We start from the raw sequence: 24,875 nt of genomic DNA, 5'->3' as shown, positions 1-24,875 counted from the left end.
TGCTTGCAGGTGCCCTCACCTCCAGTAGCATCCATCCAGACACCGGAACTGACACTGGCCGTGCTCCGAACTGCCTCAGCCCTGAAGACACAACTGACAAATAGAAGGGGACCACGCCCTGTTACAGCAGGTGCTCTCACTTTGTGGATCCTTATGTAACTGAGCGGTGTTAATCAGGATTGCCCGTTCTACATTGTGTGGCGCTGCTGCGGTGTCTCCTAGTTACTTGTTTCTGTAAGTATTCATGTATTATTCCCCACTGAGTGGTACTACACGTCTAAAAATGCTTTTTTCAGATGAAAAATAATGTGCATTTAATATAATATGTCTGAAAAAAGGGGCAAAAGATTCTATCCTGGTCCCTCTACTCAGAGATAATAATTAACAATTTAACATTTATTTTCTGTTCTTTTCGTTAGTGTGTATCATCTCTGTCATAAAAACCAGTGAGCACTCTGTCCCTGTTTACTGTTCGGAGACCTCCATTTTCCATTCGGCTTATTACATGTTTTTCTACAATATTCTATCTCCCCTGGCATGATTTTTAAAGACCAGTGTAGCATTCTGTCTTATGGAGGCATGGTCCATTTTACTTCGGACTTAAATAAACTTTTAAATTCCAAGTGTACTTAACTGAAATACTGAAAAGAGAACTGTGGTGGTACAGGAAGGCCCCTAACTCCCTTCTCATTATTTCCTGAGAGTAAAAGCTGTTGAAAATTTGGTATATATATTTCATGACCTTTATGCCTATGAGATACATATATATACACATATGAGAAATCAATATATAGGTGTGTGTATATATGCTTTATTTAAAAATGAGACCATACTATATGTTTTTCTGCAGCTCGCTTTATTCACTCAGGGGTATATCATGGACGTCCTCCCACTCCAGACTCACCCGGCCCTTTCAGATAGATTGGAGGGGTCTCCTGATGTGCGGGTGTCGTCTCTTGTCCACGGAAACATTTGGTGGGAGACTGCTGTGGACAAGGCCCTGGACCACGGCGAAACGCCGGCTCCCTCAGCGCCCGCAGCTCGCCTTGATTTACCGCATCATTGTCTTGATGGTGGACAGTTAAGTTTTCTCCATTTTCCACTGTCAGAAAGAATGTTTGAGTTGCATCCTTCTTGTACAGAACTTCCTGTGATCTTGTATGTGTATTCCTTTAGTTAAGGCTTCTGGAAATTTAGTCCCTGGATGTGACATTTACATTCATCACAGACTCCTTTCAAGTGACTAGAAATTCCTCCTCCATTGGGGAATGAAAAAATGCACAATTACTTATGTAACCAATTCTCTATCGCTGGATATGATTTCACTTCAGTTTTTCTTCCCACCTTTGTAAACAGTGCTGTGTAAATGCCCTGATGGGTACATCTTTTTGGACTGATTTTTTTTTCCTAAAGGAAACGATTCCTAGAAGTGGAGTTGAGTCAGTGTGTATGTACGTTTTTCAGAGCTTACAAATCCATTGATATGTCATCCTCTGAAAAAGTCGCTCATGATTTGTTCTCCCACAGATGGACACTAGCTAGATTATCTTAAAAATATTTGCCAATATGATAAGCAAAAGTGCTTTTTCATTTTTTTTTTGCATTTGATGACCAGTGAAGTTTTGAGCATTTTTCACTCATTAGTCATTTGACTTTTTTAAAATGAATGATTCCTTTTGTCCTTTGCCCACATTTAAGTGAGGGAGCTTCTTGTTGCTTTGTGACAGCTTTTTGTATGTTATGAAAATTAACTTCGTGAATTCATCAACATGTATCACAGAGCTTTTTCTTGTCATTTCTTTCCTTTCATTTTGTTCAGGAAGTTTTCTGATTTTTGTTGTGGCTCAAACTATTCTTAGGATAGTAAATGTCTTCCTTATGGGTTTTATCTTTGACATTATTCTTAGAAATACTCTCTTATAATGGAATAAATCTCTTCTGTAGGTATTTTTTAATCTCTAAGATGGAGATTATAATAGTACATGTTATAGTGAGGAGAAGTTGAGTTAATAAGAGCAAAGAGTTGTATTTGCTGTTACTAGTACTTTTTAATATTTACATCGCTATCTGCAATTTATATTGTGGTCATTATGAGAGGAGTAGAATTTATTCTTTCCAGGTGATTCTCTGTCCCAGGACAATTATCGAATTCATAATTTTCTCTTTGATTTGAAATCCCACCTGTACAAAATACTTACATACACTAGAGTCTTTTTTGAGCTCATGGTTCCCTTCTGTCAATCTCCTTTCCTTACTCCAGCACCATATCTTACATGTTGTAAAAATTTATTTAATAACTGGCAGTCTGATTTTTTTTGATTCTTTTCTTCCATCCCAAATTTTCTTGTCAAGTATTATGACTTTATTATTCCTGAAGAATTCCAAAATATTTTGTTCAAGTTAAAAAAAATCAGATTGGAATTTTCATGGGATTTTTTAGTAAGTTTTGAATTATTCTTAGGAGAACTTACATCTTTACAAAACTGCTTTTCTCCATGCAATATGTTTATGTCTCTACATTCATACCTCTTACTTTAACCCTCAGTACAGTCCTGAAGTTTCTCCATTTAGAATATGGGCATTATTTTTGAATTTATTCCAGATTATTGTTTATGTTTTTGTTAATTTTGTAAGTGAGAATTTTTTGCTATTATATTTTTAAATGTTTAAAACTGACATTTAGAAAGGAAGATTCGGTTTGTCAATACTCACTTTGTAACTTGTCATTTAAAATTGTAAGTATTAAGTACTTGTTCCAGAATCCTTTCTTTTCTGTTTTTTAAAATTTGTTTCCAAGATTCTCAAAATGTTCATAGCTAAGTAGTATAGGTGGGGACACAGATGGAGAGAGGAAGTGTGGCTCACGAACAAACTGTGAGCAATTTCATGGCTGCCTTTAGGCTGGAGAAGCCACAGAAGAGCCCAGGTTAGACCAAGGGTGGCTTTGTATGCACTTGAAAGCCAGCTTTCCTGCCTGTATGGTGAAGCCTGGTGGGCGTGGCAGGTAGATGATCAAGGTCTGATCAAGGTCATTGGCTGCACAGAGCACTGTGTCTGTGAGAACTGGAGACCATTACCATGGGAAATGCTTGGCGCCAGGAACACTGCAGGGGAGCTGGGGAGCCTGTGTGTTAAGGATTTTCCAGCCCTGGGAGTGGGAAGATGAGACTCTGCATTCAGATCTGAGTTTGAATTCATCCTCTCTTGTTTACTGGTCCTCTGACTTTTGTCAAGTTATCTACCCGCTTTGAACTCCTGTTTTCTTGTCTCTCAAAACAGGAGAATTACAGCCTGCTGCTAGAGTGTTTGATCAGGGTAAATGATTTGTGTCTATAAGATGCCACGTACAGTCACAATCTCAGTGAGAAATGGGCTGTCGCCTCTTCTTCTGCAACTCAGTGCTCGATAAGACATCGGGGGAAAGCCAGTCCCTAATTTGTATGTGATGCAATGAGGAACAAAATTAACGTCTTGCCTTTCCCTAGCAGGATTCTTATTTCTTTGCTTCATTTACCTCTTTCCTCCTTTACTCTCCCCTTTCACCTCCTCCACCAAAAGAGACTGAGTCTGTCTCAGAACACTACATTCAAATTACTTTAAATGTTGGCTCATCCCCATGAAATTACAGTGAAATTAAAAATAATCTGTACACGTCCCAGACATGATTATATTTGATTTACACACACACACACACACACACACACACACACACACACACACACACACACAATCAGGCTACCTCCCATTTGCTGAGGGAGAAGGACCACTTTTTCTGAGTTTTCATTCACTGAGCGTGAGAGCAAAGTCTCTTAAGCAGAAATTCGCCTGGCTTCTTGCATGGTTTTTTAAATTGGATTTCTGCTTTGTGTCCACAGAAATAGACTCCTATTAGAAGAGGGGAAGTGGAGACATAGATATTCTGCTGAGATATTGGTGTCATCATATTTGAGTTGGAAAGGACTTACGACAGCATAGAGTCGTACCTTTTTATGGGTGAGAATCCATGATAGTGTAACTTGGACAAGAACCCGGGTCTTCTGTCTTCATGTCCACGCGGATGAAGAGGCAACTGGGTGGGGGATGGCAGGGATCCTTACTTGAGTTCCGGGGTCTTGCTAGTTTCCATTGTTCAGCTGCCTTTAGTTTATGTCCATGTGGCCTCTCATGGGAAGGTCACTCTATCCTGATAGATTGAGTTTCTAATCAGCAAAAAGGTCTGGACCCACTCATGTTTCCCAGAGATTTTCTGCTGACCTGCTGACAGTTTATATACATGAGATCTTAGAAACTGCTGGATATAAAATCCTTATTGTTATCATTTGCCCTCGAGTTCCACAGGAATGGGGTGCTGTCTCAGGCTGTCTAAGGCCAGCTCTGAACAAAGATAGGGTGATAGGCTGTGCAGCTGGACACTCCCCAGTCGAATGGGATTTCCACCTTAGTTTTTAGAATCAGGCAGATGAGTTCAAATCTTACCTTTACCAGTTATTAGCTTTGTGACCTTGAGGAAGAAACTTTACTTTTTTGGGGACAAATTTTCTTTATCCGTAAATAAGTTCAGTATTTATTTTAGGGTTTTTGTTTTAGAATTGAATGAGCTAATTCCCTCATTTATTCCTAAAATACTGATCACATGGTTCTATGCTGGTGACCTAGTGGTTGATTACTAAGGGACTCAGTAGTGAGAATGTGGGTGAGGCTCTCTGGATAATAGAGCTTATATTCCATGATATGCTTGTAAAAGACTGGATTGCAGTGGATTTTTAGTAAATGTCCATTCTTTTCCTAATCCCCATTGATTGTGTATATATCTTTATACTAATATATGAACAATTTTTTATTGCAATATAAGTCTTTTTGTAGTATTTAAAGTATGTAGCTATAACAAAAATACGTGAAATAAAATGATTTGACTTTTATTTTCTTTTCAATAAACAAAACAAAATAAAATAGAAAAGAAAAGAAAAAGTTTTGAAGGAGTAGAAATAATTTTATTTCCGTGTAATCGACTCCCTATGTTAGGTTTTTCGGTTGTGTTCTTAAACAGCATATAAAATTGACAGGTTTTGACTTCAGTGTTGATAGCTGGGTGAGTATAGTTTCTTTTTGTGGTTGTCTTTGATGAATTATTTGCACTAGATCATAAATAATGTGCATGTTACATATTGGAAACGAGGAAAGAGTGGAGACATACTACCTCCAATGCAGTCATTTTGTTACCGAGTCCAAACTCATTCTGCTCACCAAATGACAGGCCAATAAACTGGGAGATGAGGTGTTGGAGCAAGGAATAGTGACTTTATTTGCAAAGCTGGCAGACCCAGAAGATGGCAGACTGATGTCCTGAAGAACCATCTTCCCCAAGTCAGAATTGAGTCTCCTTTTATACTAAAAAGGGGTGGGGCTGCAGTTGGTTGTTGGAAACTTCTTGTTGTATGAATTGCTTGTCCTTTGAATCCGCTGTTCTTGCAGCTGTCCATGTGGTTCAAATCATGTTGCCATTGTAATACCTCCAAAAGTAAAACAAAGTTATTCTCTATTTTGCAACTTGCCATCTCTACATAAGTGCAGATTAGTTAGCATCCTTCAAGATCACGGCCAGGAGAAGAGGCTGTCCTGTATATTTCAGTCTAAAGGCAACTTTCTTTTACAAATGGTGCAGAGATAGCAAGTCTGAGCCTAGAAAACAGGGCACAGGTTTAAAGCCAAAGGAACAGACCTAACATGGGGTCAAAATTGTTCTTTTCTATTACAATTCCCTTTTCCTCTTCATAGATAATTTTAGTAAGAAACATGAGCAATTTTGTATTTTTGCTTCTTAATAACCGATAAGTGGGCCAACTATACTTTTGTGAGCAGGGATGCTGTGCGGGCATAGGGGTCACAGCAAACTCTTGTTGGGGGTGGCCGACCCTGGAACATGTCTGATGCCCCGTGAGTGTTGGTGAGGGTCCCCTAGCCAGCGGCTCTCTTCAGGAGGCAGCATATGGGCATTGATATCTGGAGACCTCATTTTCGGCTGCAGGAAATTTTTTAGATACTGCGATTGAAAAATCACTCCAGCTGGGGATAATTAGGGAAAAAAGGAAAAGTAAAAGGGTTTGGAGTAGAGTAGAAGAGAAGGACATCAGATCACGGAGCCTGAGTGCTTGGCAGCGGGGCTTCGGGGGAGAGGGGAGCAGACGTGGGGAGGGGCCTGGCACCGGAACCAGCTCCTGCACCTGTCAACATGCCCAAGCCACATAGCTTTTAATTGGGCCACCTCTCTGGGCTGGATGTCACCCTGTGCAGAACCTTGAGAATCGAAGGTAAGGGGTGGGCAGCACTCACCTAGGGGTCACTGTAGATTTCGGTCAAGTCCACAGTGCCTTTTCTGTTCATGTGTCTTCACTTGTCCTTTATCTCAGGATCTGAGGAGGAGGAGAAAGGAACTCAGACAGAGATCCAGGAAGATATCCGACTGTGTTAAGAGAGGACAGACACAGTGACACGGGGAGCGAGGACACTTGCAGCAAAGTAAAATGACTTCACAACTATTGCTTCAGAGTTGCAGGTGTGAGAGAGCCTAAGCCTGTCTCAGAGTGCAGGGGACAAGTGGAAAGGAATGGCAAAATTTCCACTGAAAATTGAAATTTTGTTAAATAGCCTGCTACTGTTGCTTGTATCACTTGAATGAATGCAGGCATATTTCTGTGGGCATTTATATGTTCACTCAACCCCACCAGCCCCTCTTGCCCCCATCGGGGATGGGATTTCTCAAGCACAGTGCCCCTCCTGCTTGGGTGGGCCACGCTGCGTGTCCTCACCTGGGGCCGGGCTGCTGCAGGGCACTGAGTCCCCGAGGCGCGGCCTGCGAGACACGACAGGAATATCTCTGCTCTCGACTGAGGGCCTCCTTTTCCCCCTGCAGTGTAAGAATGCCGGTGACTGAGTTAGAAGCATGCTCCCAAGCTGTCCGTGTCCTTGCCATTCAGAAGCGGACCCTGGAAGCTTCCAAATTTCTCCAGAATGCGTTCTACATTCACCTTCGGCAGGTGAGTGTATGTCTTTACACAAGTGGAGGAATTACTGCCGTTTTCCTGGACCTTACTCACCACTAGTCCATCTGATTTTTCTGTGCTAGGATTCAGTATGGCCTGCTAAAATATCTGGAGTCAGATCTTGAAACACTGATGAAGAGGATCATTTATTTTATTTCTATATATGATAGCCTTTTACTTTCAAAATTCAGAATTTTTGGTTCTTTCAGGAATTTTTGGGGGGTTGGCGAAACAACTTTGCTCTTACAATCTTTGAGACCTGTTGCTTTGTGCCTCTCACCTGTCTTCTGTCACTTGTGAGAGGCGATTCCATTTGTGACCCTGTCCGGGTTGTTCATGTTATAAAACATATAGTCTGTTAAAGTACAGTCCCTTTTACTCCAAAGACATTCCACAAATACTACTAAAACCTGGGTGTGGTTTTAAGAAGACAGAATCATTAGAAAATGTACTTGCAGGTTGCTAGTGCAAAATCCCCAAATCAATAGTCCAGCTCAACATCTAAAATCTATCTAATCTACCTTGGATTTGTATGGATAAGTGAAGCAGTTTGCTAAGAACTCAAGACCAGGGTTAGAATACAGGCTGGTGTAGCTCAGCAGGTCATCCTGAGCCAGCCCTGTGCCAGAGGGCGGGGCTGAGGGGGAGAGGGCTGGGCCTTGGGGAAAGGGGAGGGCCAAGAAGGAGGGGGGTCCTGCCGTTCCTGAGCTCAAAGTTTCATGGCAAACACCTTCACTAGGTGAAAAACTTGGAGTTTCTTCTAAGAACAGTAGGTTTGGAAAGAGTCATAAAAGCACGGGAGTGACAATATCCCTTTTGTGTCTAGTATTGGAGAGCGGCTGTGGGGCCACATGTGAGCCTCGTGAGTCCAGGAGTGCAGTGTTGGTGGCTTCCACCTGAGCTGTGGGACAGTCAGTGGGACAGTCACTGGGAAAAAACGAACAGACTTTAGGCATGTTTAGATGGTAAAAAGGAAAGGATGAATGATGTCTGTGAAGGTAGGTTGGAGTTAGGCCCAGGTTTCTGGGTGGATTAATGAGGTAAGTGATGGTCCTGCTGTGCTCTGAGGAGGGAAAGCTGCAGAGGGAGCTCTGGGGGAAAACTGATGAGTTCAGCTGTGGGTAAAGTGAAAGGCTGTTCGATGTGTGGTCTGGGAGCTCAGGTGAGAGCCAGTAACGAGTAGCGGGAGGGGAGAGAGACTGTCAAATCATTTTGTGAGCATACAAATAATTATGATTAATGATACACTTACGTCTCTACATTCTGGATTTAAAACCCATTAACATTTTGCTATATTGACTGCAGAGTTTCCTAATTTTTTTTAACAGAAATAAAAAGAATAGAAACAAAACAGTAGAGTTAATGAACATCATAGAGTTGATGTGTGTCCTTGTATGTATTTTGATACCTCATCTGTTTATAACCATAATCTATAAAAATTTAACTAGTATAGCATAAGAGTTAAACAGAGGGACGTGACACACAGTGCTGGGGCTTGAAGCTGATCTTCTCAGGCAAATTATGTCGCCAGTCTGTGCCTTAGTTCCATCTTCTGTGACTGCCCCCGGACCCCTCATCACAGCTGATTTCCTAGACTAGATGTTGGGAGGGAGGCTGCTGAAGGGAGTAAAAAGTGGCAACTGCTAGGGACACTGAAGAGAGACACAAAAAGTGATTAAAGCCGATAAACTCAGTACAAACTAATACTCTCAAAAGGGAAAGAATCCCGCAGTGTTTTGAGCCACTTAGCGTATGGGAAACAAAACCACGTGGACCCAAATCTCTTGAGCATGTGAATATTGTGGGTGGGAGGGTGTCATCAGAAAAGGGTTGAGAAAAGGCCTTTTGGTTTCCCTTGACGTGTCCAGTAAGGATGGGGAGCAGAAGAGAAAACCCCCTGCTTCACAGTGGAAGCTGCTGTTTTGTGCAAAACTGACCAAAGTTTGGAGACCAGTCATCAGCGGTGCTGGCAAATGAAGAGACTTCGGGATTGGGTGGGGCACTTGCTGCGACTTCCAGGTGACCTGCTGGCTGGGGGCTGTATGGTGGGCAGTAGGTTTGCAGGGTGACCCGGGCATAAACCCTGGCTCTGAGGCTGCTGGTCTGACTAGCAAACCTGGGCACCCGCAGTCCTAATGGGGCAGCTCGGGTTGTGGCCTGGGACACTTGCTGTGCTGAGGGCGAAAAGAGGGCTTCCCTGTGGGGGTGTCCCTGCGGAGAGTGGGAACGTGTTCCTGCAGGGGAGGAAGAGCCTCTGAGCAGGGTGCTGGATGCACAGGCCTGTACTCCCTGGGAGATGGTGGCAGCTGCTGATGATTTGGTTTCAGCATTCTTTGTTTACTGACATGGTTGCCGTATTTTCATTCACATTGTAGTATTTTCATTCACAGTGCTCCCCCTTGGTCCTAAATTCGACCAATATTTTGAGAGATATTTCATGACCAATTTTGTCCCAGGGTGCTATGAAGGCTCATTCCTAGTTCAGGTTGAAGAAACTTCTGACCTGCCATTCAAGGTGTTAGGTGTTTTTATCAGGCCCTGTTGATACTAAAAGTTCTCTGGATGGCCTGTCTTACTAGTCTGTTATGATCCAGGAAATGTTTACCCTTCATTGCTCATTCCCATACCTAGAATCACACTGTTATAATTATTTTATGCAGGGTTATAAATTTTATGTATTTCTTCAATATGATTTGCCATCATCAATCTTGTTGTAGGCCTAGCTACACTTTGGGAAATGTAAGAGAAAACAATCTTATAAAATAGACAGGATATAAGTAATAGAGCTAGTAACGTTAATAAAGTCACGATTAAGAATTTAATAGTCAAGGAGTTATATTTTTGGGTTAAAATTTTTCTTGTGTTTCTGACTGAGTTTGAGTGATCTTACGAGAAAGTTCGTATTTATGGTCAGGCTTCGAGCAGGTATTAATTGGCCAGGTGAGGTCTCCCACCTTGTAAGATCAACAGTGGCCTAAACAGAACTATAATTTCCTTTTTAGAATAACGTTTCTGAGGGCTATCTAGTTAGAGCCTTGGAGTAGGGAAACCCACCAAGGTAACACAGAAGTACTAGACAAAGGTAATTTACCATAAACTTAACAATTGGAGTAGTTCATAATCAAAGGTAGGAGAAATTATCAAAGTAATTGGTATACAGGCCTGATTTGGTGTCTTGGGTCAGCTGTCTACCTGATATGTCGTCGTCTTCTCATCCTGGCCTGGTAGCTTCTTCTCCATTTGGGCCTTGTTTTAAGGTGAGCAGTGCTCTATAGGCCAGTGCACTGCAGGGGCTCTTTCTGATTGGAAATGAATCTGAAAGTCAGTTTCCTTCAGCTTTGCTGTGTATGGTCTAGTTAAGAGTACCTGATAGAGTCCTTCCATTCATGTTGGAGACAGTTTTTAAAGTCATGCCTGTTCCAGTATGTATAATCCCCTGGCCGCATGTCATGGGGCATTGGATCTTTACCCAAGGATATATTACTAAGCTTCAGAAAGAAACATACAGTGTCCTTTTAATAATTCAATTAAACTTTGCAGCAATGTAACATGACAGCAAGGAATGATCTGGGAAGTGTCTTACTAAATATAGACCTCAATTAACAAAACGAGAATTTAATATCCACTAAAATATAATCTTTTTCTCTCTAAAGTTCCCTCATTTTTATCAAATATAGTCAAATCAAGGTGAATTTGTTTACAAGTTAAGTCTGATTATTTGATCATATAGGCTCTTTTAAATTGGCTGTGTTGGAACTTTTAATAAGGACTTTTAAGCTAGAATGTTAATAAGGTTTGCTAAGGCCAGGAAAGCCCCGTCAAGGGCTTGTCATAGATTTCTGCCTAACAGATTTAGGTAAATTCTTTTCTTTTTGAAGTCCTTAAAATACTTTGAGGTTCCTATACCTGTTAGGAGACGATCTTCCTAATTTATCTCATAGAGCCACTGGGGAACTTAAAGATTTTAGTCTCTTGAGGGATCAGATAGAGAGAAAAGATAACTGTTCTAAGTGTGCTTACATAGGTATAATTTATCAAATTGACGTGAATCATAACTAGTTTAAGGAGAAGAGTTTCTTTATGTCTGGTAAACAGGTTAAAAGCCACTAGTATTTCAGACAAAATCAAAAATTGTAACCATATTCATCAGTTTATTTGGTCCCACGTAACTAATTCTTTTAATCAGAGTTTTCATTAGACCTTTAAAATTTCTTACCCAGTTTATTTCAGTGCTATAGTTTGAAATTTATTAGAAATCAGTAAATCTCCTTGAAGAGAGAGTATCTTGCAAAATTATCAGAAGAAAACAATTACCTGCCTATAAATGACAACAGAATTAACAGCATGGTTAAACAACATTACACTGTAATCTATAAAGAAACCTGGTCACAATAACCAGAATTATGACTGGTAACATTTCAGATATACCAGAATGTTAGGGAGTCCATATAATTTCTAGAATATCTATATTAATAATATTTTCTTATACAATACAACCTAGGAAGATTTATTATTCATTTGACAATACTTCCCATGTTAGTTAACATGCCAAATGAAACTTACTACTTTAAAATCTCTCTTTGAGATGTTTCAGGGACCCTTTGTAGCATCCCATAGTTAACTGGAGACTAAAAGAATTTTAATGAGAAATTGATATTTGGGGAGCTTGTTAAAAGTTTTCAAAACACTTGATCAGATAAACGTATAGATCACTGTAAAGTAGTACTTACTCATTAACAAGAAAATATTTCAAAGGTAAAGACACAACAGATCACTTAATTCGCATAAGAAGCTTTACAATTTGTTACTGAAGGTGGATTAATATTTTAAGAAAAATTTGTCCCCTTAACAGAGAGAAAACCAAATGTAGTCTTGTACCAGCTTACTTCTAAGATTCATTTACTTTGCACAAATTGATTCTAAACTTAGCCAATTCTGACCACGTACAAAACTCTTTCCTCAGGGTTCCTCTTCCACAAGCCTTCCCCAGCTTTCTATACTCGTATTAGTGTGTCCCTTATTTTTTCTTCCATTCAGAAGTAACCAGATTCAGGACAAAGTCACTATTTTTCATTAACAAAATATAATTCCATTCCTTATATCTTCCTTTACACATTTATCTTACCTTCCTAGGTTACTGAGATCTTTCCCTTAATAATAGAGACTATTTCAGAGTGGCACCAAGCATTTATTAATATTTCTAAACACCTTTAGTTTCTCTGTAAGAGGAAGTCATATGTTAAGTAATTCATATTTCAATCTTATTTTATCTGAAAATGGTATAGCTATTAAATAAAATCCTATCATTTAACTTAATTTAGCACAACTCTAGAATTTAGATACCAAACATTTAGAGATTATCTTAAGCATACATTTTAAATATATATTTTAAAAAATTTACCCAAAACTCTCATCTCATTTGCATTTAATTTACTTCAATTTTTATCACACCACATTACTATTATTTTTTTTTGACAAATCTGTAACATATATAACAGGATCTTATTTGACTTTCATTAAACCTAGGTACAGTAAAAGTATTATACTTAATATTGATGACTTTAAAGATGTCTATATTAATTAGAACATACTTAAACTAAACAATACCAAGTGTTATCTTAATATTGAATATTTTCCAGTTCACGTGAACCTGAAGGTCAACTTAGTCAGTTTTTATTTTAAAAATACTTAATTTGTAAGCTATTACTTTTTACGTCAATTAAGCAGAGCTCTTTGACTTTTTTTTTTTTTTTTAGCTGTAGAAATATCTCACATCTATAATGTGTACTCAGGCTTATAAACAGACCAAAGTTAGAGATCTCATAGCTTCACTTTAAAACTTACTTATAAGATAGGTATAATAATAGTTGGAGTAAGCTTAATTTGCTTGCTCAAATCACTAAGGCTTACTATTTATGAAAAAGACATTTAAGATTTCTTGACAAAGTCTGACGGACCCATCAGAGTTCTGAGCTCTAAAATGCCAAAAATTTCTTTGGCCTTAAGTTTTCTCTCATTGAGCTAATTAGGCTCAGTCGTAGGTCACTGTTTGCTGTATATACATTTCTGATCTGCAAGAAAATGACAGACACTTCCAGTTCCCCAGAGAACTGCTCTGTCACGCAGGCCCAATTGTATCTCCTTATTTGGCTTTTTTGTATCAGTGAGAAGAGCTGTAAACCAAGAATTCCATGTTTTAAAACTTTAAGGTTCAATTTATCTTGTCTTCCAAAGCTTGCATAAGGCATTTAGTAAGGTCTCTTTTCCTTGAGTTATAAGTTAAACCCAGGGTAAACCTCTTATTATATTTTTCTATTAGCCACTGAATATTAGTTTTTAGTTTTACATTATATTGGACGGCTCATGTAACTCTATTGGTTTCCTTTATTTTGTTCAATTAATATTTTCTGAGGGACAGAAATGTGCCCAGCCTTGTAATACCAAGAAGAGGAAGCGTTTTTCCATTGAAACATATCTATCCCACAACATAATTAAGCAAAAAGTTTATATAAAGCCCATTTAAACATACCAAATTTACAAACTTTTATCTCAATTTTATTAACTCTTATACCTTTAATTTTAATATTTATTAGGTTTAATCAATAATTTTTATTTCTAGAAGGAATGCCAGAAGTCTTTTTCTTCTTTTCTTTTCTTTCTTTTTTTTTTTTTTTTTCACTGTATCTAATTTTATAGAAAAGTCTCTGGGATCCCCAAGTTTGAGCCTAAGAACTTAGGCCCTTCTCAACTTTTAATTTGATTAATTGGTCTGTTGCCCCAGTCATTGATCAAATATCACAGTCTAAATATATTATATGTATCTATCCCTATAAATACATACATTTTAAACTGGGGTAAATAAAACGGACTTGTTTGAACTTTAATTTTGGGGGGCAGTAGGTGATCTCTTTGGCCACTTTTTTTTTTTAACTTTACGTAGTGTAGTATTAAAACCTTGTCTCTAAATCCAAAAATGTCCATTTTATTTATCTCATTCAAAATAACCATCAAAAAAATTTACCCATTTTGGATAAGCCCCTTATCTTTCTTTTTTTTCCGTTAAGAAAAAAGTCTTTCGACATTTTTACATTCTTTTTTCCAGTTACTCAACCTAATTAACATTAATTATTCTTAGATTTTATTAACATCTCTAAAACCATTAATGGGAAAGGAAAAACATAAATGTAGCTTTTTAAACCAGTTTTTGTAAAATAAGTTCTTAGATTAACCATTAGATATATTTTCTACCTTTAAACTTGATTTTAATAGGTACCAATAAAACGGCTGTTTATAATGAGAGCTCTTTCAACTCTCACCAATTTAAAAGGTTTTCCAAATTAAGGGATCCATCATATAGCCATCAATTTATATATATATAATGATTTTAAACGAATAAGATGAAGAGGCTTTTCCAAATGAGAGTAGGGGTGCTGCCTAAATAAAATTCAAAAGTTTACTCTTCAAAAGGTAAAGCAATTCATGGTCCAGACTGATGCAACAAAGGTTAAGATGGCAAAATGCCTGAAAATTGGTACAAAGGATTGTTGAGAATCCCAATATATTTGTGTGGCCACCATATGTACACAATACTTGTACCTTTTGCATGGCAGAGTCCAAATTTTCCATTAAAAACAAAAAGGAAACACATATATACATACATACACACACATAAAACATCCAGCGAAAGATAAAACGTTTATATTTCAAGGACACAGGAAGAGAAATCCAAGTTCCCCCTAAAAGGGTTTTGGTTTTTATAAGTCCAGAATTCCAAAAAATGTTTTTATCAGGCCTGCTTAGTTACTTTAAGAGTGAGATTTTTTTTTTAATTCCCAATTAAATTTGTAAGTTTTGTATGTATATAATCCTGGCTGGGGTATTAGTTGGAGGCTGGCAATCTGTCATTTCTTTATCTTTCTTTCCTTTTCTTTCTTCCTTTCTTTCTTTCTTTTTTTTTTTTTTTTTGAAAGTTCTATTCCCCATTCTAACGTAGGGTTGTCAGAATAAAATTGCTAGTAGGCTTTCCCGCAGGGACAACTCTATGGCATGAAGTCTTTGCCTATATCACTCCTGCAAGTTTCTCAGTCATCCGAGAAAACTGTTACCAGCCAGGAAGGGGGTCCCATTTTTGGAGTTGAAAGGTTCCTCATAAGAGTTTTACTTTTATTCTGAAAAATTCAATGGAGGTAACCAAATTGAGGAAAACATTAGACCAGCCCCTTACCTAACCACTCAGTCCTGACCCCAGTGTCTTTCAACATGGACCCACTCTGGATGTCTCCACTGGGAATTTTCCTGGTATCTTTCAACCAGCCCCACCTTGGAAGTCTCCTAAAGATGGGTGTTTCCCGTTATCTTTCAACCAGGCCCCACCCAGTATGTCTCCACTGGGTGGGTTATTCCCCCCCAGTATCTTTCAACTGGAGGGCCAGGTACCTGGATACACCGCCAAATAAAACTCAGGATTATCAGCCAATATGGGAGATCCGAGAACCAAGATAGACTCACCCAAATTCATCTGGACTCCCCGAGGATGTGGATGGGCACAAAGGGCCACTGCTGATACCAAGGTCCGGATACTCGGAGAGTTCAGGTGGAGAAAGTCTGCTCTGGGTCCCTTCATGGTGTCCAAAACTGTTGACTGAAATACATGTGCAGCCTAAAAGTTAAGAGTTATGTTTATTTGGCGGGAGGACTCGATCCGGGATGACAGCCTCTCAGATCTCTCTGAGGGACTGCTCCGAAGAGGTTGGGGAGGAGCTAGGATATATAGGAGCTTTACAACAAAGACCAGGTTGTTGGAACAATAAAACATTGTTATCTAAAAAAAGCCAGGTATGTCAAGTTAAAGAGTTTAGTGATTTTCTATGTATCATTTGGGCTCACTGGATTCATTCTTTAGACAAGCACCTAGCTATCTAGGGCAAGTATCCTGTCTTGTATTATTCTCATTCTGTTCAGAGGGCACTGTTGTGAGTGGCTGTAGAGGCTGGTCTTCAGGCCTGTCCTCGCTGGGGGATGGCGGCAGCCGCTGATGACTTGGTTTCAGCATTATTTGTTTCCTGACATGGTTGCAGTATTTTCATTCACATTGTAGTATTTTCATTCACAGACTGATTGTGGATAATCTGGATACGTGGAAAGGAACCGAGATAGAATTACTGCAGGTACCTTCTACTTTAATATTCCGTGTGCAAACATAAACACGGATGAAGCATACATTTGAATTTGGTGGTGTAGGGAAGGGTTTCTGCACATTACAGGAGAAGGCAAGGCAGAATTCCTCTACTTTGTTGGCAGGGATGTGGGTCCACCTGTCTTTTCTGTAGCGGTTTCTGAGAGCAGTTTATGGTAACTAACAAACATTGACAAACGGTGGCACACATTGCATTTAAGAGCTGGCCTGTGCAAACTTGTGTATTGGACAGGTGGATTGGAGAGAGATGTAGCCCAGGCCTGGGCTCAGATACAGGTTTAAATCGCCATTTCCTCACCAAAGGGCCTTGGACTAGAGTGTAACCTCCCTTAATCTGTTGGTGAATCTGTGAAATGTGCATTATAATATTCGTTTCTTCCTGGGTTTGTTGTAAGTTGTAAACAGTATTATAACACTCTTGAAACACTTAACAAACAGGCACTTAGCAGTGTTCACTGTGTCTGTCCGCCCCGCTTAGCGTGTGTCACAGCCGTAAAGGTAGCATGTGCCTGTTGAGGATGCACTGGTAGCCCCTTGAATAGGTTGTGAATTTGGTGATTTCCTTTAATCCTTGAAACTCTATATGCCATGGGCAGTTATTTTCATGGACAGATGAGGAATCTCAGGGTAAAGAAGACTGTGTAATTTGCCCAAAGTCAGACCATAATTTTGGGTGCTGGGGCCTCGGTTCAGCATGGGCCCCTGGGCCTTCTGCCCTCTCGGTTCAGCCCCAGAGCCAGACGTGGGGTCGCCTGTCTCCCAGCCCAGAATATCCAGTAGGCAGCAACACAAACCTGGACCTGTGCTGCTTAAGCAAAACTCCGGAGGGGAGGCAGGTACTAAGGGGATAAATGTAAAAACAGAAGACTGCAAATTGTGATCAGCTCTGAGAAGGAAAGGAACACGCCTCGCCACGCAGAGCTGGGAGCTTTCCCTTCGGGGCTGCTCTGGGGGCGTTCATCTCAGCTAAACAAACTCCGGTCCTGCACCAACGCAGGAAGGCAGGGCGCGTGTGACCAGGTTGACTTGGCCTCTTTGATCATACTCATTCCCCATTCAGTGGCAGCTCTTACGGGCACTTACCTAGTAAACAGATTTCAGCCATAATCATCACGCACTTTGCTTGGTAGTTTTATTGGCCTCACATTTGAGATGAGGTAATTGAAGCTGGGGAGTTTGTTGCATGCCCGTGATTACCTTGGAAATAACCCCACTGGTCTTTCAACCTAGACTGGTGTGGCTGTTATATCCCAGCCCTTTGAATGGCATCGTGTAGCTTCTACCAAGTGGCACAAATGACTGACATTGATTTTTCTTAATTCGTAGGAAATGGTATGTGACAATAAGAGAAAAAGGTAGTCAGAAATTGTTTGGAAAACTAGAACAAAATCCAATTCTTCCCCAGCTGGGAAGCGTACCCAGTGTCACTCACCCCACTCACTGCCTGGCATCTCCTCCCTGCCGACTCCGTGTTCAGAAGCCACTCTGAGCCTTTGAAGAACATTTTGCCTCATGACACTGTTCACTAGGACCTGCGGCCTCTCTGTCCCTGGTTAACTCTCTCTTCAAAGCCTTTTAAATTTTATGCAGTCTCCTCAGCTCAGATGTAAGAATAGCCTCTTTAAACTTCTTGATGCAGCTCCTTAGTGAAGATCTTTTGAAGGAAAACTAGCCAAAACCTGGGAGGTATGCACACAGTGACTGCAAACTCAGCACTTTGTGAAGTTCAGAATCAGAGGGGTGGGAGACACAGGAAAGGCTTTTTAAGGTAGAAAGGGGAAAGTGAAAGGACGCAGGCTGTGTGAGACTGAAGCATCTCGGTCCCAGCTAGAAAGGCAGCGGCGTTCAGGATGGTATGTGAGGAGTACAGAGTTCTCACAAAGAAAGAAGTGGTGGGATGGGAGGGAGGACAGATAGATTCTTTACTAGGGAAGGAAAAAGTGCGCTGAAAACTTTCTGGTTGAATAAGAGGACTGTGACATGATGTGCTTGTATTTTGGAGAGAAGGGTTTTGTGGGGACAGGCCTAGGAGAACGCTGTCTGGCTAGGGGGTCAGCACAACAGGGAACCACAGAGAACAGGGCCGACCTCAGGGACCCTGCTGGGGGAGGGCCTGCCCGCCATTTTGAGCCCTGGGGGCTGCTTCTGTCCCTTAGCTGGGGCCTCAGAACTCCCTTCATATCCCAGTCCTGTTGATACAAGAAAACAGATGTGGGGCATGAGAAGGGCTGTGTCCCAGGCTTTGGTTGAGCCCCTGGAATGTGCCCCACCAGACGTGGGTCCTTGGCTTCCTGCAGGAAAGATTTCAAGAGCAAGCCACTGTTGAGTAATGGTAGATTTATTCACAGAGACACATTGAAAGGCAAGAGAAAGGCCACGAGTTGTGGGGTTCGGGTGCTCAGATTAAAAGTAGGTACACACTCCACAGACAGAGTGTGGGCCTTCTCGGAAGAGGGAGAGAGAGTGGTGACCGCGAGGTGGCGCTGTGTTGCTCGTTTTCTTGGGCTTGGTTGTTTCATATGCTAATAAGTAGACTGAGCAACCTAAGGGCAAGGGGCTGGGATTCCCAGGGAGTTGGCCATTTCCCACCCTGTGACCTTTTGTGGCTAGCCTTGGGATGGCCATGGTGCCTTTGGGCATGTTATTCACCATGTTACTATTACAATGGGTGTATAATGAAGCTCAAGCTCTGCTAGAAGTTATATCTCTTCATCTTGAGCCTCAAGGCCTATTGGGGATTGAATCCTTCACCATTTTGATGTTAATTGTTGTGGCCTTCCTTGAATGGCTGTGCTCTGCCCCCTTCCATTCTGTCTCACTGTGATGACACAGAGAGAGCAAAGGCCGGGCCCTACCCATGCTCCTGTATTTAACAGGGGGAGGGGTGGTGTGGGCTGAGGATGACTCTGAGTGGTGAGAAGGATGTTTCAGATTTTCCCACGTGGGACATGGGGACGTGCCAGCAGCCACTGCAGATTTATCTAACGGGCATTATCGCTTGTGTCACTCATCTTTTCTATTTTTCTTTTATTTTTTTCAAGTATTTAATCTAAATTTAATATCAGGATTTTTTTGGAAACAAATTTCTCTTTTTCTTTTCTTTGGGGCTCTTTAGGGGGTAGGTAATTAGGTGTATTTATCTGTTCGTGGAGGCCCTGGCACTTGAACCCAGGACCCCGTGCACGCTAAGCACACGCTCTACCACTGAGCTCTACCACCCGTCCCATCATCTTTTACTTTTTGCTTTAGCTGCCAAGAATCTTACAGCTGAATTTCTAGTCGGCCTTTAACACTTACCCTAACTTCATGGCATTCATTTTTATGACTTTACCTTCCCCTGGTTTCATTTAAGTATTCAATCTCCATTTTGTCTTCACTCTCACTTTTGTCTTTTTGTTGTTATGGTTGTTAAGCTGTGTTTAAAAAAATTGTTTAATTTCTCTTTTAGCAGGAGGCTGAAAGTAAATAAATATGTAAACAAACTTATCACACTTAAATATTTTATACTTTCTAAGCTGTTTAGTAGTTACTTAAAAACCGAATTGAATACTAAAGTGATAAAATTTTTAAATTATTTTTTAATTTTTTATAAAGGTATAGCTGATTTACAATATGATATAAGTTTCAGGTGTACAATAGTTGCACAATTTTTATTTTTATGTTCCATTTATAACTATTGTAAATCATTGGCTATATTCCCTGTGTTGTAAGATCCATCCCTGTAGCGTGTTTATGTTAGATGGACCAGTTTGTATAAGAAAGCTGGGTAACGCAGAGTCTGGGGAGTGGCTCTGTCTAACCCATGTTCATGGTCACCCTTCCTGTCAGAGCCCAGGCCCTCACTCCTCTCTGAAGGGGAGCGAGTGGAGTCAGCCCTCAACAGCGCTGGCACCACCCTCTGAGTGGCAGTGACAACAGTGACTCTCTGTGGACATGCAAATTGTTGTTCCAGGAGCTTTACATGCATTTATTAATTAAAGCCCTCCTGTGAGGAATCATTTTATGTTTTTAATGAATAATACATTTTATTTTGATTTTGATAGACTTCAAACCTCCAGAAAATGTACTGGAATAGTACAATAAACGCTTAGAGAGAGTTCACCTAAAAGGGCACTTTTTGCCCTTTTGTGTCTGATTTATTTTAGTATAAACTTTCAAGGTCCATCCATGTTGTAGCCTCAATCAGTAATTTATTCTTTTGATTTGATAATATCTTTTTTCTTTTTTTGTGTATTTAAAAATATTTTCATTGAATTCTAGTCAGTTTATAATGTTGCATCAGTTTCTTGTGTACAGCACAACACTTCAGTTAAATAGGAACATACCTGTATTCATTTTCATATTCTTTTTCAACATAAGTTACTATAAGATACTAAATATATTCTCCTGTGCTATACAGTATAAACTTGCTGTTTACTCTATACATACTATCTGCAAATCTTGAACTCCCAATTTATTCCTTCCCACACCCTCTCCCCTCTGGTAACCATAGTTTGGTTTCTATGTCTCTGTGTCTGTTTCTGTTCTGTAGATAAGTTTATCTTTTTGTTTGGTTGTTTTTTCATTTTTTGTTTTTTTTTTAGATTCCACATCTGAGCGATCTCATATGGTATTTTTCTCTCTCTTTCTGGGTTACTTCACTTAGAATGACATTCTCCAGGTCCATTCATGTTGCTACAAATGGCATTATTTTATTATTTTTTTATGGGTGAATAGTAGTCTATTGTACAAATATACTACAACCTCTTTATCCAGGCATCTGTCAGTGGACATTTAGGTTGTTTCCATGTCTTGCTATTGTAAATAGTGCTGCTGTGAACATTGGGGTGTAGGTGTCTTTTTGAATTAGGGTTCCTTCTGGATATGTGCCTAGGAGTGGGATTGCTGGGTCATATGGGAGGTCAATTTTTTGTCTTTTGAGGAACCTCTATAATGATTTCCACAATGGCTCCACCAAACTGCATTCCCACCACAGTGTAGGAGGGTTCCCTGTTCTCCACAGCCTCTCCAGCATTTATTGTTTGTGAACTTCTGAATGATGGCTATTCGGACTGGCGAGATGTGATATTTGATTGCAGTTTTGATTTGCATTTCTCTGATAACGATATTGAGCATTTTTTCATGTGCCTATCGGCCATTTGTATGTCTTCATTGGAGAAAAGTTTCTTTAGGTCTTCTGCCCATTTTTGGATTGAGTTGTTTGTTTTTCTTTCTTATGAAGTGTAAAAGCTGTTTATAGATTCTGGGAATTAAGCCCTTGTCAGTCTCATTTATTGCAAATATTTTCTCCCATTCTATAGGTTGTCTTTTTGTTTTGCTTACTGTTTCCTTTGCTGTGAAAAAGCTTGTAAGTTTAATTACATCCTACTTGTATATTTTTGCTTGTATTTCTATTGCTTGAGTAGACTGCTCTAGGAGAACATTGCTGAGATGTATGCCAGATGTTTTCCCTATGTTTTCTTCTAAGAGGTTTATAGTGTCTTGTCTACATGTTTAAGTCTTTAAGCCATTTTGAATTTATTTTTGTGTATGCTGTGAGGGAGTAGTCTAACTTCATTGATTTACATGCAGCTGTCCAGTTTTCCCTACACCATTTTCTGAAGAGGCTGTCTTTACTCCATTTTATGTTCTCACCTCCTTTGTCAAAGATTCAATGACCAAAAGTTTGTGGGCCTATTCTTGGTAATTTTGTTTATCCGTTCATTGATGGATGGATATTTTTTGTAACCTTTGGCTACTCTGAATGATACTGCCATGTATATTGATGTGCAAGTTTTTGTGAGAATATGTTTTCATTCTGTTGGCTGTACAGTTGGCCAGCCATATCTGTAGTTTCCACTTCATAGATCCAGATGGCTGATTGTAAACGGACTCGAACATCCTTGGATTATGGAATCCAGGATGGGGGGTTCCTGAAACCAACCCCCCGAGGATACTAAGGGATGACTCTACATGTAGGAGTGAAATTGATGAGCCATATAACTCTAACCTTTTGAGGAAACAACAGACTTCTCCAAAGAAGCTGCACCATTGTCCCTTTCCACTGGCCGCATATGAGGTATCTCTGCCTCCTGAACAACACTTGTTATTGTGCATGTTTTGATTATAACCATCCTGGTGGTTGTAAAATAAGATCTCATTTTCATTTTGATTTGGCTAGTGATGCTGAGCTTCTTTTCATATGCTTATTGGCCATTTGTGTATTTTTTTAAATCCTTGGAAAATTTAAAAATTGGGTCGATTTTCTTTGTATTGTTCAGGTGTAAGCATTTGTTTTATATCCTGAATACTAATCTCTTATTAGATACATGCTTTGTAAAATTTTTCTCCTATTCTGCAGATTGTGCTTTCACTTTAGTTCTTTTAAACATTAAAACAATTTCTTTACAGGTGAGGTAATTAGATGTATTGATTTATTTTATATTTCTTACTAAGCACGCCCTCTATCAGTTGAGATACCCCCTTCCCCTGTCATTTCCCTTTCTTGATGATGTCCTCTGTAACAAAAAGGTTTTAATTTTGATGAAGTCCAGTTTATCTGCTTTTTTCGTCTATCACTTGTGCTCCTCGTATTGTATCTAGGAAACCAAAGCCTATCCTAGGACCTCAAAGATTTATACTGTGTCTTCTTTTAGAAAGTTTATAGGTTTAGTTTTTACGTTTCTGTCTCTGATCCATTTTGAATTAATTTTTATTTGTTATATAAAATATGGGGGTCCAGATTCCAGATTCATTCTTTTGCCTGCAGATACCCAGCTTTCCCTGCACCATTTGTTGAATAGACTATTCTTTCCATGGAGTGTTGTTGGCAGCCTTGTGGAAAACTGACTGTAAATGTAAGATTTTTCCCCCTGGGATTTTATTGTGTCTCATAGATTTATTTATCCAAACTTATGCCAGTACCATACTGACTTAGTACTATAGGTTTTTAGTACCTTTTAAAGTGAGTCCTCCCACTTTGCTCTGCTTCTTCAAGATTGCTTTGGCTGTCCTGGGCCCCTTGCACTTCCATATGAATTTTGGGATAAGTTTTTCAATTTTTGCAAAGAAGTCAGCTGGAATTTTGATAGGGATTCCACTGAATTTGTAACTCACTTTGGGGAGTCTTAACATTTTTAACAATATTGTCTACCATTCCATCAACATGAGATGTCTTCCATATATGTAGATCTTTTAAAATGTTTTGGTGATACTTCAAAATATTCAATGTACAAATCTTGTAAATTTTTGTTAAATGTATCTCTCATTTTATTTTTAATGCTGTTGTAAATGGAAAGTCTGAGCTTCTTGAGGGTAGGACTATATATCAATTTGTTTATTTCTAGGATTTCTACGCAGCAACTACACTAGGTTTATATTTGCAACATAAATCTATCCACAACTCTTCCCACCCCCGTGTCATAAGAAACCAAGACCCACGTTAAGCTACCTGAACACCTATGTGGAAGTGAGAAATGAGACCCTTGGGTGGGGCTTTGTGAAGATGATACTGAGAGCTTATTTAGGATGGCTTCATCTTAATTTCTTTTAAACAACACTTTCGGTGTAGTCAGATACATTAAGAACATGTCCTTTTGATGTGCAGAGTAGCTAAGACTATTATCAAATAATTTCTAGAGAGAGTGTTGTACTTGAAATCTAATTTGCATCAATCTTTGAAGATTTATGTTTCAGGAGCTTTGACTAAAGAACACCTGTCTTTATTCATTAGTGACAATTAAATGCTCAAGCAACATGTAATAGTCTGAGAAACTGCCCCCGCCCCGTAGTGCTGGGTGGCTGCAGCTGTAACCGGAGTCAGCGCTTACCTTTCCCAGTATGCTTGTGCTGATCTGCTCAAAGCGGTTCGTCCAACAGTGTGTCTGTAGTCTGTTGGACATAGCCATAAAACATTGAGTTAAGGTTGCTGGAATGCATTATATTCTTATTAATAATAAGTAAGCACATATTGAGTGCTTACTGTATGTTGGGAATTGTCCCTCAGCCTCACATGAATATTATTTCTCTTAAAACCTCACATATTTTCTTGTTATTCTCACTTTACAGATAAGGAGACTGAGAATTAAGTCTTCTCTCTTTTGGGTGGAGCTCATTATCAATGACGGGAAGTTGTAAGGAAAAAGATACTGATTCATCCTGAGAAAACATTTTTCTGAGAGTCAGCAGTGAAGAAGGTGGACACTGAAAGTGATCATTGTTCGATTGAGACGAGCCCCGGGTTGTAAGGAGTCAGCATCCCTGTCCTGGACACAGCCAGTGCAGAGCTGCGTGGTGGGTGAGGCGGCGCGGCCGCGCAGGGAACGCAGATGCCGGGCCGTTGCGCTGTGCTCAGGCCCGGTGGGGCTTTCTCCTAAGGGTAGTGGACAGTCATTGACAGATTTTAAGCAGGGGAGTGGGGTGCTCTCGTAGATCACTTTTGTCTTGTAGAATGCTTAGAAACATTTAGAAGGCTCAGCAGGAGGTGATGTGATGAGTCAGATTAGGGTGGCTGCCAGGTGTAGGAGTGTAGAATTTTCAAGTGGTTTTCAGTCCCAGTTTTGTGGCTCAGTAGCCGTGTCACTTTGGATGATGCACTCAAGGAAGAGAAACAATTTATCTAATCAATAAAAGCAGTGATGTACCGACCTCCCAGGACTGCT

The 24,875-nt window shown here is 39.9% G+C and overlaps 1 protein-coding gene across 20 annotated transcripts in view; it reads left to right on the top strand.

The window, feature by feature from the left end:
* Nucleotides 1-24,426, top strand: part of LOC141579547 (uncharacterized) — a 79,091-nt gene extending 54,665 nt beyond the window's left edge. For 12 of the 20 annotated variants that reach the window (XR_012511120.1, XM_074375992.1, XM_074375987.1 and 9 more), the window contains 2 exons: nt 10-234; nt 851-1,234. The gene's annotated coding sequence lies outside the window, so the exon portion shown is untranslated. Of the gene's footprint in view, nt 1-9; nt 235-850; nt 1,238-6,910; nt 7,035-24,282 lie in introns of those variants that run through there. The other 8 variants (XR_012511119.1, XM_074375984.1, XR_012511121.1 and 5 more) reach the window with 6 other exon arrangements.
* The last annotated feature ends 449 nt before the right edge of the window (nt 24,427-24,875 follow it).

Source organism: Camelus bactrianus, chromosome 13, assembly GCF_048773025.1.
Source record: "Camelus bactrianus isolate YW-2024 breed Bactrian camel chromosome 13, ASM4877302v1, whole genome shotgun sequence".
NCBI lineage: Eukaryota > Metazoa > Chordata > Mammalia > Artiodactyla > Camelidae > Camelus > Camelus bactrianus.
Note: the sequence above shows the minus strand (reverse complement) of the source record. Positions and strands in the feature narration are given on the sequence as shown.